Raw genomic sequence first — 17,569 nt, 5'->3', positions numbered from 1 at the left:
GATTTACCATTTGATATTGCAATTTTTGTGTTGTGTTAAAAAAAACTATATTTTGTTGCACTATGTTCAACCACATGATACAAATCAAGTTGTTTTCCTTCAAAATACATAAAAATGAAACCAAAATTTTCATATCTGTGCCAATGGCATTTCCTCAATGGGCTTTCTATGTCTAAACATTGTTCACTCCAGCAAATGAGAGAGCCTCATTTTTGTCTTCTTTCGGCTAATTAAAACCACCATGTGTCATTTTATAATCCATCCAATGGAGTTTCGTTCGCTTTCCCGATGTCGTCATATTTTCAATGGTAGTTTTTTTTACGGTCAAAAGCCTTTTATTGTGGTATGGATAACATATCATGGTGGGGCTTGTCATTAGAGGAATTTTGAGGTCTAAAATGCACCTCCTAAGAAAAATGTACAACCAAAATAAAATTTATAAGAACCAATAGGATTCAAGATCATGATGTCAACTATGGGGGATGATTCACCATTTTTGGAGTAAAAATGTAAAAAGATTAAAAAGTAATAAAATAATAAAACTACTTTGTCAACTCGTATTTTCAACTTATCTCCCTAATGTTTTACTCAAATTTCAAGTGAGAGTATTGGTTGGATGTAAAATTTAATTCCTCATCCAAAGAGTACCCATTTCGCATACTTTCGATGGACACTGTTACACGAAAAATGAGAAATACATGAAAAAACGTGAGTGTAATAACGTTTTTCATGTATTTCTCATTTTTTGTGTAGCAGGGTCCATCAAAAGTATGCAACATGGGAATTCCTTGGACAATGAATCAAATTCTGCATCGAATGAGTGTTCCCACCTGAATTTTGTTTAAATCCATAGGGAGATAAGTTGAAAAAGTAGTTTTTTATTTTTTCCCTCTAAAATTTGATGATATAATCTAATCTTATTTTATTAGTTCCACTATTATTTTATAATTTCCTTAGGAGGCCCATTTTAGACCTCAAAATTCCCCTAATGCCACACATTTTTAGGAAATCGCACAGATTTATCAGCTAGACCATTTGACATCACCTAGACAGTACAAAAGGTTTTCTCCGGCACTGCAGCCTTAGGAGACATGATCATGTCCAGACCACATGCCTCTTCAGAATATCCATGGCCACCTGGGTAATGGTTGTTGCCACTATTGCTCGTAGACTTGAGTGTTTCCATTATTTTAACTCATGCTTCGAAAGGCGAAGCCTACTTATGATTGTTGTCTCATCCTGGATAGGGAGACATTATTATGTCCATTCAGTCACTTGTCTCTGCGCCCTCAATGCTACTTTCTACAACTCTTGTTTTCATTGGGCATGATTCACTGTATTCAGCCTCTGCAAATCTCTAGAAAATATTTGTACCAGAAAATAACTATCATACTCATTAGTTTTATTACTTTTGTACATTGGTGCCTACCCAACATTTATTTGATTAGTACGACTCCCTTTTCATTAATGGAATATAGACATTGATAAATAACACTATGTGGTGTGATTGGTTTCTTCTAGCTTGTCTGCTACACTCTTATTCCAGATATGTCAAGGAAATTGGAAGAATATTGAAGCAAGTAAAGCTTTTGGAAATGTTCATCCATGCTTATTTAATTACGTGGAAGGTGTTTCCTCTGTGGGATTTCTATGTCCAAACATCATTTGTCTTCCTTTACCTACTACAAAAGCACGCTGACAGTGTGTGAACAACAACGACTTCCTAAGCAGAGAATTATTCTTTCGGTGCTGCTAATTCTCCATTTGGGTGAATGGTTTTCTTCCATGTCATCAGAATAGTCAATGTGCTAGCCTATGATACTTATCAGCCACATGTTTTGTCTTTCTGCGTCTACTCAAGACACGTCTAGAGAGGAGATTATGCGCGGCAAGAGATTCCTAAATGGTGATGAGAAGTGACGTTGATAAATATTTGTGTTGTGAATGGGTGAAATCTAGAAAATGAAATCCCATCACATTGCTAAAAACTAAACAATTTCCATCGTTGTAGCACCACAACAACACAAGTTCTTCAACATAGCAACACAATCTTACAATAAACCCTGGGAATTTTCATCTTGCACATCAGGGGTAGGAGGGTCTAGGGTTCGATACCGGACATCACTTTAACACGACCGACACTTCAATTTTTTCCCCTATATTTCTGTTCTTTTTTCTTGAGCCTTCGACGTTCCTTTGCACCTCTTGGTGCAATTTCTAGTTTATTTTATTTTATTATTGTTATAAATATTGGTATTTTATTGTTATTATTATAATATTTATCAGTAGCGTTGACCTTAAAAACTCATAAAAAAAGAAATGGTATGTTAATTATTAACAAAACAAAGTGACAAAAAAACCTTGGTTATATGGTTTAATTGTGAGAGGAGATCCTCCAATTCCCGCATTTCATGATTGCAGTCCTGTGAAGCCACGATATCTTTAGTACTGAATCCTCCCTTTTCATTGGAAGCACTACCATTTGAGTAGCTTTTCAACATGGCTTGTTACTATAGACCGTGAGTGGAAGGGTTTATTTGAACAGTTACATTTTTGTATAATTTATTGTTGCAATATATTTTTTAGTAAAACATATTATATGGATTATTTTAACATAATAATGTTAAATGATTATTTTTTTGTTTTTTTATAATCGGCTGGTGAGACATGTCTGGGGGATTGAACTTCTAATAATTTCGATGCACAAAATCTTACCATCATGCTTTCGCCACTTGTGCTACCACCAAAAAACATTAAACTAAAAGATATAATTTATATTAATTTATTAATTAAAATTTTCTTATAAATACATTTTTTCCAATAATTATTTAAAAAATAAATAACCTATAAATATTTTATGATAAATATTTAAAAATTAAATCTTAAATTTTAAATTTAAGACAAATGTTTAGCTGAAGTTGTTTAAACAAATCAATATATCAAAATAAAGAGCCATTCACTTACTTTTGTCTTTAATGGAAAGAAAATTAAATTTATTTATTTATTAATATATAAAAACATTGCATTGTTTTATCATGTAATTTAAGGTTTTTATGTTCAAAGACGTAACGGTCGTATGTGTATATGTGTATATACAGTGGATGGTATTTAAAAAAAAGATATTACTCATAGTTCTTTAGCATTTCAGTTATATTCTTAAAAATCATTAAGAGAAGCGTTCCAAGATCACCATAAGTTTGCTTATTTAAAAGGTCATGATTGGTCATATGACAAATATTTTGATGCTTACATCGAATGTGCATATAATATCGATAAACTAGGAGAAAATTATCTTCATCTTCAACCATCTTAATGCCACAAATGTGATATACTCTTTCATCACATGTTGTTTTGGGAATTGACCAATGCTCAATTTCACTATTAAGCTTATGAGTATTTGTTCTTATTTTATCAATGCTCATTTTCTTCTTAACATTAGTCAAAATAGAGAAATACTTTCGATTTTCGAGATTGGCGTTGATCACATTTTTATAATATTTTAGTTTCCTTTTCCCCTCTATATCTTTATCACCCCTTAATATCTCCTTAAATTTTGAAGTATTAATATTTTTGATATTATGCTTATTTTTCAACATGACCTCCTCTTTTATCCCCGAATGGTCAAGCCAAGACTAGGCATGTTTATCCCATTCTCCCTTGAACTAAAGGTGGATATTTTGAATATAGTTAAAAGGAATTTTAAGAAACATTTTGACTTCCATGTATTTTAATTTCTTCTTATACATAAGATACCTAGTCATAACTATGCTTTCAATGGGGGAAAGACTTGCTTCAATTAGGATGATAGGATATGGAGTATTTCTTTTAATCCCGATATTATAGACTATAAATTGCTTTTTGATCTATTCTATTTCCCTCCATTAGTCTCTAGAAATATTAAAACTCCAAACCTCCCATCCATAAAAATGGTTTTTATTTTTTAAAGAATTATAAATATATACACACAAATACTTGTAAATGATTTTGTTTGATTCATATTAAATTATTATTATTAGATTATGAGTGTCGTATAACCTATTTTATGAGACTATCATATGTGACGTATGAACATGGAAGGGAGGCTATTGTCTTTTTAATAGTGAGTTATAAAATGCACTTATCTTCTCTCAATGTGATTATGGTCAATATTAACAAAATCAAATAGTATGATTAATATTAACAATATTACATATTATTTTATTTAAATATAATTAATTAATAAAATTTCTATAATTCTTTATATTTGTATTTTTATGCTGTCTTTCCAAAACATCTAAAAAAATCCCCAAAATGACTTCTACACTAGTTCATTTTGTATATTTTTGCATCTCCATTGAAACCATTTGGAATTTGACTAAATGTTCCACTAGGTATTTTCATGTATACTTCCCTAATTCGCCCTAAAAGTTTCATTAGTCATTGAGCCCTTGTAAAGGAATACCATTCCAATCTTGAAAAAAATGTATTTTCCATTTCTAAAAATATGGAGGAAAATCGGCCAGTGATCCTCATTAGTACTTTTGTAGTCCTTCTCAGTACATATCTACTCTTGAAATTTCATCTAAATTTGTGGCTTTTTCTCTTTGAATGGCCAAAATAGGATTTTGGCTCAAAATTACTTTTTCTTAATTATTCTCAACTTGATTAACATGGTTCTCATCCCAATTTCCAAAGAGCATATAAAAACTAATCTAATCACTAAACTATTAGACATACTATCCTCTAAACCAACTTTCCAACATTATAATTTTGTAGGGTCAAGTTGACTAGAGTAGGTGGTTGACTAAGCCAATCAACAAATGTAGTATGTTACTAAACCATAAAGTCAAAAAGACTAAGCAGTTTATTTTTTTGAACACTCAGTCAAATTGACCAATTAATATCCTTGTCGACTACAAAGATGAGTTAACTATGTAGTTAAGTTCATCAAACATTGGGTTGCATCAGCCGATGTAATATGCTTGTCAACTACAAAGAGAAGTCAAATAAGTATTTAAGTTATTCAATCATTGGGTTTGGTTAACCATTGTAATATGTCAATCAAATAGAAAGATGTATTTATTAAGTAGTCAAGTCATTTCACTAAACAATCAAGTTAATCATCAGATTGGATAGACCAATGTAATATGCCAATAAACTAAAAAGTGGAATTGAATGAGTGGTCAAGTTAGTAAAATATCTTGAGTCTTCAAAAAATCAATTCTAAATTTTGTTACAAAGTTTCTTTCAAAATATCATCAAAAATTTAGTTATAATACAACCAATACCATCAATACATGTTGTAGTACTACATTTTCAAAGTACTTTCCTGTAATTTTTGGCACTTTCCTTCTATGTCTACCAATTTGGCTATTTACATGTTGAAGTTTCAAGTTTTCTTTCAACCTAGCTCACAGTTCCATAAACTGACAACTATGATACTGTATATTACATATTCCCTGCATATGGTATAGATATGTAGGTATAATAACATGAAATATCATTCATAACAAGTTTAACATACAAAAATAATGTGAAAAATAGTAATTAATGCATTAGTTATAGATAATGAATATCAATAGCATTTCTCTTTTGTATAATTCCACCAAGCAGTTGCAAAACCTCAGATGTTCCTCTAAACCATAGACTTTGTTGTTCTATCTCTCTCAATATCAAGTCATTGCTATGTTGAGTCTATGACTCCTCTATGGAAACAGATTCCTAAGACAAATAGGTTTAGATCGAGGCGCCAAACTCCAGCAATGATTCTAGCCAACAACTCTCATTCCCATCAACTAGTACAAAAAAAGGAAAAGTACCCCCTTCTCTACACGATTATAGTCCCTTGGGATATCCCACTTCCCTTCTAGGGATTCAACGCAAGTAAGATGGGAAATCTCAAAGTTGTGGCTCTAAGAACTCCAACCACTAGTACAAAATGAGAGATTAGTGACTACACGACTAAAAACGTTAGTCACCACAATTATTTCAAGTGAATTACTACTAAATTTGAGCAATTTTAAGTGACCAAACTAAAAAAGATTAACTTAAACGACTAATTTAGTCTAGGGATAAAATATATGACTAGATATTAAGTGACTCAACTAAAAGTGACTAACTTAAATGACTAATTTAGTCTAGGACTAAAATATATGACTAGATAATAAGTGACAAAATTAAAAATGATTAACGTAAATTAAAAATGATTAGTTCTTTACTTGTAAGGACACAATATCATATTTTTACTTGTTCATGTTGGATTTGACATATCTAGGTAACATATCTATGGCATAGTAAACACTCTTAAGCTTCACATGAGTACATGAATGCATGAAACACCTTGATATTTAAGCTCTTTAATAATTATGAAAAGGGTTTACAAATTTGCATCATGGTCAAATTTTGTTCTTGATACATTTATTTCTTACATTTTTTTAACACATTTGACATTTTAACCACACCCTTATGTAAATCAATGCATGGGAACATGAAATGACTTGGTTCATAAGGCTAATAATTCATTATTTTTAAGATTGTCTTGTTGGTTTACTTGGCTGCCTTTTTGTATATGTATGATCACTTTATAATTTTAAATTCCACATCCTAACACACATAACGAGATAGTGATTGAAGCCCAATAATGACACTATTGATGCACTCTGCACACAATTTAGACAATGCACACAATTCTTAAATATTTGATGTTGACATATGGAATTTCTTATTGTTTAGGGGTGCTTTAAAACTTACATTTATCTCTAGTCTTAATGGTAATTTTTTCTAAATACACAGTGGTTATTGTGCTCACACACTAATGGTATTGCTCATGGTTCATTAGTTGTAATTACACACTTTGGAATGTTACAAATACATCGTTTGGGTCACAATTCTATGGTTACAAACTACCCAACTATAAATGGTGATAAATGGATGACATTTGAATGTTACAAATGTGTAATTAGTCCATATTAAACTTTTTTTTCTTCATTGTCCTTAGTAATAATGACAATTTTGACTATTTCCTTTATTTATCATCACAAACACATAACTCTTTGTCGTCCCAAAAATAGTTAATACTATTGGTGTATGATCTCTTAATTGTGGAATGGTCTCTTGATGACAATAACGAACTCTCAATCTCCAATGCTCATGAATACGATGAATGAATGATCTAATGTCTTACTTGTATGGACACAATTTATGATTCATTTTCTATTTTTACTATGCCATTGTATATATGCTTCACTAGCATCTCATGTTATATAGTTAATTGAGCAAGTTTTATCTTTCATTTTTTAAGTATAATTCTGTTCCATGAATAAGAATAGTCGTCTAATTAGAATCATTCAAAATTTGTTAATAATTAATGGTTTTTCTGACTATTCACACACTTATCCCTGGCCTTTTACATTGAGAGTGAGTAGTGTGAAATCACTAGTCTTCATTAAGGAACTTCACTTCATTACTTAATGACCTAACTTAGCTCGATGTTTAAGGATTTTCCCCTGGACAAGGATATCCTTCTTGTATTCTAAAGTGCGAGAGAAGGCCACCAAGGTGACATTAGGTGGCTTTCTTGAGAGTTTCCTTTTAGGCATTCTGGGTGGGGTCAATACTTTTTTTTTTCTATGAGAGTGTTTGAGTGGAGACACAATTTAGAAAATGCTTACAAGAAAATTAGTTTCCCTTATTGCCATCACCTAAACTACTTCCAATAAAATAATATAATTAATTAAAAAAAAGATTATCATAAATAATTAATTCAATAAAATTATTGATAAATAATTAATTCAATAAAGTTATTGATAAATAATTAATTCAATAAAATTAAAAAAATAAGATTATCATTACTATTATTATTATTTTTATATGGTAGAATCGACAACTATAGTGAGCTTGTACTTACGTGACATGGGATCGATTCTATCCATTACCACAATCACGTCCAAGTGTACCCACATTCTCTGACACATGGCACACTGAGCTAATCAAAGTTTAAACCAATAACATCATAAGAAATTCCTTAGTAACTGATATTATCATCAATTGATCTACACCATGGGGAAAATAAAAGCTAAATTTTAATATTAAAAAATATAGCCATTTTATTTTATTTGAAAATCAATTTTAATATCTAATTTGAGGAAACTCCGTAGAATAAAGTTTAATGTGAAAACTGTTAATAAAAATAAAGTTTAGTGTGTGAAATGTTATGAAAATAATTTATTATAATCCACTAGGCCTAACAATGGTAAACTATTTAGGCTCTGGATGTGCCGAAGTCAGATCAAATAAAACTCCTTTGCAAGTGAGAGGAGTATAAATAAATATTTCACTAAATTGTCATAACAGGTTGGATGCTATGGGTAAAAAGCAACATTTTGATCGAAAGCAATGAACATGGGGCTCATATGAAACAAATGAAGGCTTCAGGTTGGCTTGATTGCACACATGCATGTGAGATCAATAAGCATCTCCCATTTACATAATTTTTTCAGCCATCCTTCGACCATCTTCCCATGCCTGCCCAAATCCTCTGTTTCTACACTTCAAATTGTTGGGATTCAAAGGTATTTTTCACTCTCCTTGTTTTTATATTTTTTGTAATTCAATTTTCTTGCTTTATTTTTTAGTTCTTCCTCTACTTGTATTTTCTCATTGAAATTTTAGCTCTCATTGAGAAGGTTTGGTCGCCATGGTATAATTGTGTACCTGGAATTGGATTGATCTCCAAGAGATAGATTTGGGGTTTTCGGCGCATTGGTGGTAAACCCTAGGGGTTATATATCGTAGATACTACCTTGATAATTGGCATTGTTTTACAACTTGGTACTATTTTTGCGACGGTAGCACCAATCCAGATCTCTGTGATGGGGGTGGATTTTCGGTGGATCTGCATGTTTGGTGCCCATGACAGCCCAACATCTCAACCACTCGAGAGATTTTAGATTCTATCAGTGCTTATAACGACAATTGAACTAGAGACAACAAGTTGGGAACTAGCAATTCCATATCTTCCATATCTGTTATATTGTGGAATTTCACCACCATACTAGTGTAGCTAGGCTTTGTCGATGGATTGCTTGCACAGTTTTAATTCGCATTGTATTGTCCATGGCATGATTAATTCTTCCACCCTTACAAAATACGTAGTCCATGCTATTAAATCATGTAATACTTCATCTTCTATGCACTCCCTGAATTTGGGGTCCTCAGTAGAAGAATCACAAAATTTGCATGGGAGCTCAAAAATCCTCACCAAGGATGCTTCTTTTCTTCAATCTCTTTGCAAGTTTCTCCTCTCTCTCAAAGAAGTGTGAAGTCTCTCCAAAGGGTGGATTGTTATTAACTCACTAAGATGTTGGGTTGCTTAGAAGAAATTTGGCCAACATGCTAAAGCTCTTCACTTCCTTGGTTCAACAATGAAATGGTGGTTTGCTTACAAGCAGTTTGGCCAACATAACAATGTCTCTTCTTTTTCGCTCTCCCATGTCCTATTTATATAGATTTTTTTTTAATCCCTCTTCCCTCTCTTGGTACATTCATGATAAAGACACATGAGTAGGATAAGAGGATTCCATTGAGGGTTAGAATTCTCTAACGCGACTTGAATTCAATTGTACTAGGTCAACCTCGTATCAAGAAATCAACTCCAAGTGTGTGGAGTGGTCCCAGACTACTGAGTCACCTTTACTACAACCACACAACTTTTTTGATGATATGCCGCGTGTGGGCGTTTATCGAAGAAATATACGCGCGCCCTTAATTTATTTCCTTTATAAACTTTGGACCTTAGGAGAACCTTTGAATTTTTTGAATCTTTGTAATATATTCGGTTGGAAAATTGTTTACCTCTACATTTTGTTGGACACTTTTAATGTGTTCTAGATTGTACTAGTAGGTGTACGATTTTCTAGTGTTAACAAGATGGTTGGGACATACAAATTTAGCTTGTCGGAAAAAGTCAAACATGAGCTCTACCCCTATCATTATTCCCTTCACCCTAGTTCATAGAGCCCCTCATATCGGGCCCTTACATCATTAAGGAAGACATGATCATCCTAACCCCTAGTGGGTGATAAACAACTCCACCTTACAGGGGTATTCACTGTTATTACTTACACATCATGCTCTCATCCCCTGCAACCCTGAGCAATTATAAAAGGAAAATCAATAAAAGGAAAAAGGAATATGAATAAGGGTAGAAAAACAAAGGTCGTGGTAACTCATCTACCAAGGTTTCTCGCTCATTCATTCATACACCTAAATGTGGGATTCCCTTATCATAGCTACCATTGTACTATGGCATGTGGCTTGGAGCCTTCCCATAATTCCCCACTCCATTCCATCATTATTTCATATACCACCTGCCATTTGATAGATCTACCATGGACATGTCACCCACTTAGTGGGTGAAACCACCTAATAGGGTCCTTGGTTAAACTTCTCCTTAAACTTGGAGAGACTTGTACATTCTTAACCCCATTATGGAAGGGAATGCCACTATGAAGTGTCCACTTGTTTCCATGATTTGTAGCTCATTTAATCAATTGCATTAATTTTTTGTTGTAATAGAAGGTGAGAGGATGCATTGGATCTTATACAAGATTGCAGGTGGGTCTTTGTCTAGGGTTTGGTCTCCCTATACTAGGTCCAAGCCCTCAAGAGGGTCATATTGCCATTTGCAGGGTGGCTATTGAGAGCCACGAATCTCCACCATAGCAGAGAGAAGATTTTTAGTTCATGCGATATTTCAATTACATTTATTCATTTCTCGTGTTCCAGCTATTAGACGATGATGATGCACCTTGACCACCTTCCCCACCCAGATCCACTCTTGCATCACACACTTGGAAACTGATCTAGGACCCAAATGAGGATGTGCCTCACCATGATAGACAATGGGAGGGATTGCATTGTTCGTCTAGCCCTTATAGGTGGTATACATAATTTTTTCATCCATTTGTAGACCCATGAGGATTTTTTGTGCCCTCATAGGCACGTAAGGGAACCACTGGTGATTTTCATGGATATCAAGAGGCTAACCCCTTTCTCAATATGTCTCGAGCACATTCATTCACCTTGGCACACATTAAACTCCACTAGGCCTCCTCAATGGCCCTTTGACCTATTGTATCTATTGTTTTTCCTTCCTGGGAGGTTTATTTTTGTATTATGGAGCTATCTTAATAGGCTTGTCGCCAAGGAATTTTATCTTTGCACATTATTTTATTAGTTGGGGCATTATTAGGCCTTATTAGGAAAATCAAAGCCCTTAGGGAGGATATATTGATGTGATGATCATTACATTTGATCATCACTTGGACATGGTTTGGTATCTCTTCTTGTGAATCTTTTGCATTAGCTATTAAGGAAGAATTGGAGATTCTTAGATGCATTTTGATGTTTGGATTCATGTTATTCTGTTTTGGAGCTTCTCTCTTGCAAATATAATGGATGGATATACTCTTTGTGCCATGTAAGTTTCTCTTTCATGCAAAATTTTCAATTTACGTTTAATTATGGAATATTGCATCATGATGTTTCTTCTGTTCTAAATTTATGCGAAAATTTTGAATCACCTACTATTATTTATCTATCGCATGTTTTATTCATTGGGCATGAAAAGCAATTTTTCCTAGGGTTAATTTGTCAAATTGAAGTATAAATCCTTGTTGTAGCTAGGTAGTTTCTTCACTAGAGCATGGGAAGCTACAATTAGGCTCCATGATAGATAAAAGCACCCTAAGTCAATCTCATCCTTGACACTATTTCTCCCAATAGGATGGGCACTTGTCTAGTCCTCGGTGATCACCAAAACGAAAATCTTTTTCACCTCCCTTTCTCCTTTTCCTAAGCCCTAACTCTCAGGTCTCCTAGGGAACCACATGAAATTAATTGTAGCCATCAAAAAATGATGGAAATTGGTCTAAAAATGTGATGGTGTGTCCTTGAGAGGTCCTCCAATTTTGAAGCCATTCTGATGCATGAATCTCAAGTTTTGCCAAGGCCTAACTCGAATACCATTTCTCCCTAGGTTTCCTTTGGTTAGTGGCTTCATCAAGGATCATTGCATTAAAAATTCAAGTCAAATCTTATCTCCTTGATCCTTTTTCTTCTCCCTCACTTGGTCAAGGTCTTTTGTTTGAAGTTTCACCCCAAAACCTTGACCTCATTTGGGTCCAGTAGGGTTTCTTTGTGCTCCCACAATTTCATAAGGATTTCTTTGAAAACATTATTCCATTAGGATCCTTAGGTATAGGGAATTTCATATCAATAAATACTATACAATCCTAGGTATAGGTCTCCCTCTAGCCCTTATTACATAGCCATTAAGCTTGCTTCTTGAGCAAGTAACCTCTTTCATTTGAGTCTCTCCTTTGAATAGGCCCTTGAAATCACTGCTTTTAGATCATTGATATTCCATTCATAGTGATTTCCACATTATCGGGACTCCTCCCATCAGTGAATTCCTGTAATGAGAAGGGGACATTATTTGAGGTGACAGTTGGCCTTTTCCCCATTATTGCCACTTGGTTTAGTAGTTGCATCCTTAGAGCCCCTCCTAGGATCCCTACTAGATTGAGCGGTAACATTTTTGGTATTGTTGTCGAGGACATGAGACGTGTGTCTTGTTTCCCATATGAAAACATTGACATATCACTCTTGGCAACTCCATTGGAAGAACGAAGCCCTAGTTATTCATTGAACTTTAAAGTCAATGCTTGTAGGGTGGAGCAATCATTTCTCTAGAATATCTAATTTCACCCTAGCAACTCCTACATAATTTACATGTATATCTCAATAGGATGTATTTCTTTGATGATTTTCCCACTTTGGAAATTACTAGCATCCTTTGGCACCCTAATCATGTCATAGGGAGGATAATATCTGGGGTTCCCTTTTTTAATGGCAATCCACTCTTTACAACTAATCATGTAGAAATATTTAATGTGCATACTTCAAAGATGAAATTTGTCAACTAGGATGTCCTTATACCATTGTTCATGAGATCCCTCCATGGTCATAATTCATGATTTCTTAATGAGGAATGCATGATCATCTCATGTATTGATGAATTATTTGATGGATTTCTTACACATTTTCAAGTGTGCCCTACACCAATCATTCGAGATAAAGGCTCCATTAAGTATGATGATGACCTAGGGAATATAGAACATGAGAAGGAAGGAGGGTATTCTCTCGGTCCACATTATGAAAATAGGGGCGAAGATAATTTTGAGAGCACATGTGATAGGGAGGGTGATTCTGTAGACAATGAAGTTGAGGTTAGCTCTACCCTTTTCGAGGATAATATTTCTAATGATCCACCCTTTACAGACCTTGGAGAACATGATCCCCTAACCTCTTCAACCATTGATATGAATGACACCTTCCTCAACCCTTCTTACACTATCAATGAGGAATCCCCCATCTCTCCTAAGTGTGATCATTGTGGGAAACCTACTTGTTGTATCTCTCCATGTCATTTGTCTCCCTTTCCTTCTAATCATGACTTTATGGTGGCCATAAAATATGACATAAATGATAAGGGACATTATGGAGATGATATTCCCGAGGTTTCCATCTATCAAAGGTTTATGAGATTTATTGTTGACATCTCTATATTTTGGTTATAAGAAAGGATCTCATGGATTAGATTGCATCTCTTTGTTCCCTCTTCTCTCGTGATGCTACATATGTGGGAATTCTCTTTTCCCACTGATGAGCCCCAGAAATGGGTAATTATATGGGCTCATTTAGCCTCCTAATTTGACTTAATCCACCATTCTCATTAGCTTGTTGCATGTTCTTGATTATATTTATGTTAATAGAGTGAATTGGGTTAGCCATTATGCCCAAAAAGTCTAATGTGTGCTTTATGCAGATTTTTGGTCAATTTTGAGACAAAATCAAAGGTTTAATGAGCACTTGGCAGCCAAATTCGTCGAAGAACAAGGGAGAGGATTTGTAGGAGGGTGTCCCCTTCATTTATGATCCCTTACCTTGAATTCTCCACCAGCAGCTCGGATTTCAAGGGCCACCACATCGATGATCACAAGGGCAGCCAAGCAGGGCTAGTAAAGTCGCTGTTAACTGCAAGTTTTGGCAGCTGAGTTCCTAAAGTCTAGGAGGATTGTTGGGGTCCTCAATTTGTATAAATAAGAAGGCTTAGGGCCTCATTTTGGTTAGTCAAATGTTAGTTATGTTTTAGTCAGTAGGTTAGTCATTTTGTTAGTCTATTTTCGCACTTTAGTGCAGCTTTGTATCAACACATTTTCGAGTTTTTCTTGTAGACAGTTTTTGGGATGTAACTATTATTTTTTATCAATAAAGATGAATCTAGCTTTGCAACAGCTCTGATCCTTCTTAGGAGGCTATATCTCTTGGGGTTGGGCCTAGCCCAAGTTCCAGTACCTCCTTTGTGTACTTTTATGTGTCTTTGCTGCATTCATAGAATAATTTCTATTATTTAGGTTTAAATCTTGCTTTGTTACTTAGGTTGTTTTTGATGATTAAGATAGTTTTTCATGCTTCAGATTGATTTGACAGTTTGGAAACGGAAAAGATCTACAAAAATGCCATCAAGCAGTTCTTGATCTCATCTCTCCCTCCTTGGGACCATGAGCTGAGACCAAGGCATACTTGCTGCCACAAAAAAACTATTTTTTCCTTTCCATGCAATTGCTAGTGTTAGATTTTTAGTTGGAAAAGTTGATACCAGTTGTAATTGCATGTTTAGATCTGTTCTTGCTTAGTTTCCATAGTTATCTTGCATGATTCCCTGTCTATAAACTTCTGGTCATCATGTTTTTGGTTTTTAGGTCAGATTAGGTCAAAATAGATAGATCTCTGGTTTTTCTAGTCTTTGTTTGATCAGTTTTGGAAAATAGTGAGTAGAGCACCTGTAATACATCCCTACCTATCCTTACTCAATCATACAACCTGCTCCAACTCCTAATCCAAGATCCATTCCCTTAATTTTCCACACTTTTCCAATTTGCCCTACTTTCTACATTCTTGTGCAACATTGCTCCCTCCATCCTTGAACAAATCCAACCACCTTCATCACTCCTTAGCTTCATTTACCAAGTCCCACACCTTTTAACAACCTTATCCATCTTTCATTTCCACTTCCCCGCCATTTTTTCTCCATCAATCCTCTAAAATCCTCTTTCGGTCGTTCCTGTAGAACATCCTGTAGAACCCCTGCAGACTTCCTGTAGAAGTTCATGTGAGCAGTTTTTCAAGATCTGATCACTGTGAAACTCTTTGGAAGGATGCTAGGGGCCCCTTAGGCCCTATTCTCACCTTCCCAACTTCCTACAAGCACCTACTCCATTTCCTTTCGCCAATCAACCTCTTCACAATCACAAATAGTTAAAGCACATGCATAATAATTCTGCAAGATTACTCAAAAATACGAAAAGATGTTTTCCTTTTTTAGATTTTACTTCAGAAGTAGCTTAGTCACATGAATTTTACCTTTCCAAGAGTCAATGGAATCCATTTCAACAGCTTTCATCTCTTTTCTTGCACCAGTAGGGTTAGTCGGTAAAACTAGGGTTTGCTAGGGTTTGCATTTCGTTTCAACTTCCAGCTTCTTTTTGCAAGTAGATTAGCCTCCTTCGAGTTAGCTTTTATCCATCATAGTTAAAATCTTCTTCTAGGAGCTCATAGAAGTTGGCTTAAGCTCCTAGCGAACTTGTGCCAACTGATCAAGTGACAGCCTATGGAAAGAGCTAGTACTTGTGCATATAGCATCGCCGCTTCCAAGTTTTTTACGAACTACCGGGTTGATAAAAGTAAAGAAGGGGGTCCCAGGAGTTGCAGCATCATTGCTGCAATACTGGAGCCCACCACCCACTTCCTTCCCTGGTGACCCTCCATATGATTGTTCCTATCCTTTCTCTATGGTTTGCTGCATAAGTAATCACTGGGAAAACTATTTTTATATTGATCTAGGGATGTCCTTGTTGAATTGGCTCTATGATTACACTTAGTACTTGTAAGATATAATATGCATGTTAGAGTAGGATGCATTTCATGCTAATTTTCACATTATTAGAAATAACATCATATTCTTTTATCATGATAAAGTAGGGGCATTTAGATTAGAATTGCATTTAGAATAAATTTTATTTCTTTTTGATTTATATGGCCTAACATAAGCATGGGCGATCATAAGACACTGCAAAAACATGTTTCCCCATGCGTTTGGTCTTTGATATGTGCACATAATATGTTTGCAATCCCAAGATATTGGTGGTGTGCTCATGACCTCCTTGTTCGAGTACACTTGTGCACTCTTATAAGAGATCATGTCCTAGATCGAGCCAAATGTTACCCGCTACTTGTGGGTGATACCTATAGGTGAATTTTTTTCTCCTAGATGATCCTTAGCAAGAAGCCAAAAACCCATTGTAGTCACCAAATAGTTCGATGTGACAATATATTTAGCACCTTAGCTGACCATATGCTCCCTCGTCCATTTTTTATGATCGTATGTTTGAAGGTGGTTCTTCAAACCTTGAAGGTATGGATTTTCATTATGTAATTGGGTATTTTTATTTACTTATCATGGATATTTTTGGGAATGGATTAGTGGGGTGATTCAAAGGAAAGAGTGGATTTGTTCTATACTCTTCTCTCCTCTGTCCAATTTTATGGTTAAGTTTGTATCCTAGTCCTAGGGGATCTTCTTTATTGGATACTACATTTAGGGGTGGAACTACATGGGAAACCTCGATTTTGGTTGCGTGGTCCCACTTCTTGAAACAATATAAATCACTCACCTCCACTCATTATAGCCCCTTTCTACATATTTTCCATAAGGGGCTTGTCCATTGGGTCCACAAGGAGTAAGCCTCCCCCTCCCCTTGTCCACACTTTGGGTTGGGCCTAGAATGATGCCCCAGAGGTTGATAAAGCTGAAAAAAAAACATAAAAAGAATCATTTGACCACTCTCAACAAGAAATATACCATAAGATGCAAAATATGGTCTATTAATACAAATTTAGCATGTGGGAAAAATCCAAACATGAGCTCTACCCCTATCATTATGGCCATCACCCTGGTTCCTAGGGCCCCTCACATCGGCCCCTACATCATTAAGGAACCCATAATTGTACCAACATATGGTGGGAAATGAACTTGTTAGGGTCCCACCCTAACCTCCTTATTTATGTAATAGGATCGAGTCATAGTTATAGTTAAGTAAAGAGACAATAAAGCCCATATTAATAATTGTAAGTCGTTAACCAGCATTTAATGACGGGACCACAGTTAGTTGCAAATGGGCCATGATATTAATAAGAACCATGGTATTGCCCCATGGTATTGCATGTATGAATCCTATATAAAGGATAGAGACTCCCTTTGAGGAGCATCGTGTCTTATTTTGTAATCGAGCTTAGCTCAATTGGAGGTTGCCCCCTCGAAGAGGCAAGTGAAATCTTACAAGAGGCGTCAACAACACTGATTGACTTTTTCAATTGCTTATTTAGCCCCTTCACCTTGCTAATAATAATTGACTTTTCCCTTTGACTTTCCTACGTTAGCTTTTGCTTTTGGGGGTGATTATTATTG

The sequence above is a fragment of the Pinus tabuliformis genome, chromosome 5_1 (genome assembly GCF_031772625.1).
Source record: "Pinus tabuliformis cultivar Carrire ecotype Pingquan chromosome 5_1, CPIR1, whole genome shotgun sequence".
Classification (NCBI taxonomy): domain Eukaryota; kingdom Viridiplantae; phylum Streptophyta; class Pinopsida; order Pinales; family Pinaceae; genus Pinus; species Pinus tabuliformis.
This window is presented reverse-complemented; position numbering follows the sequence as displayed.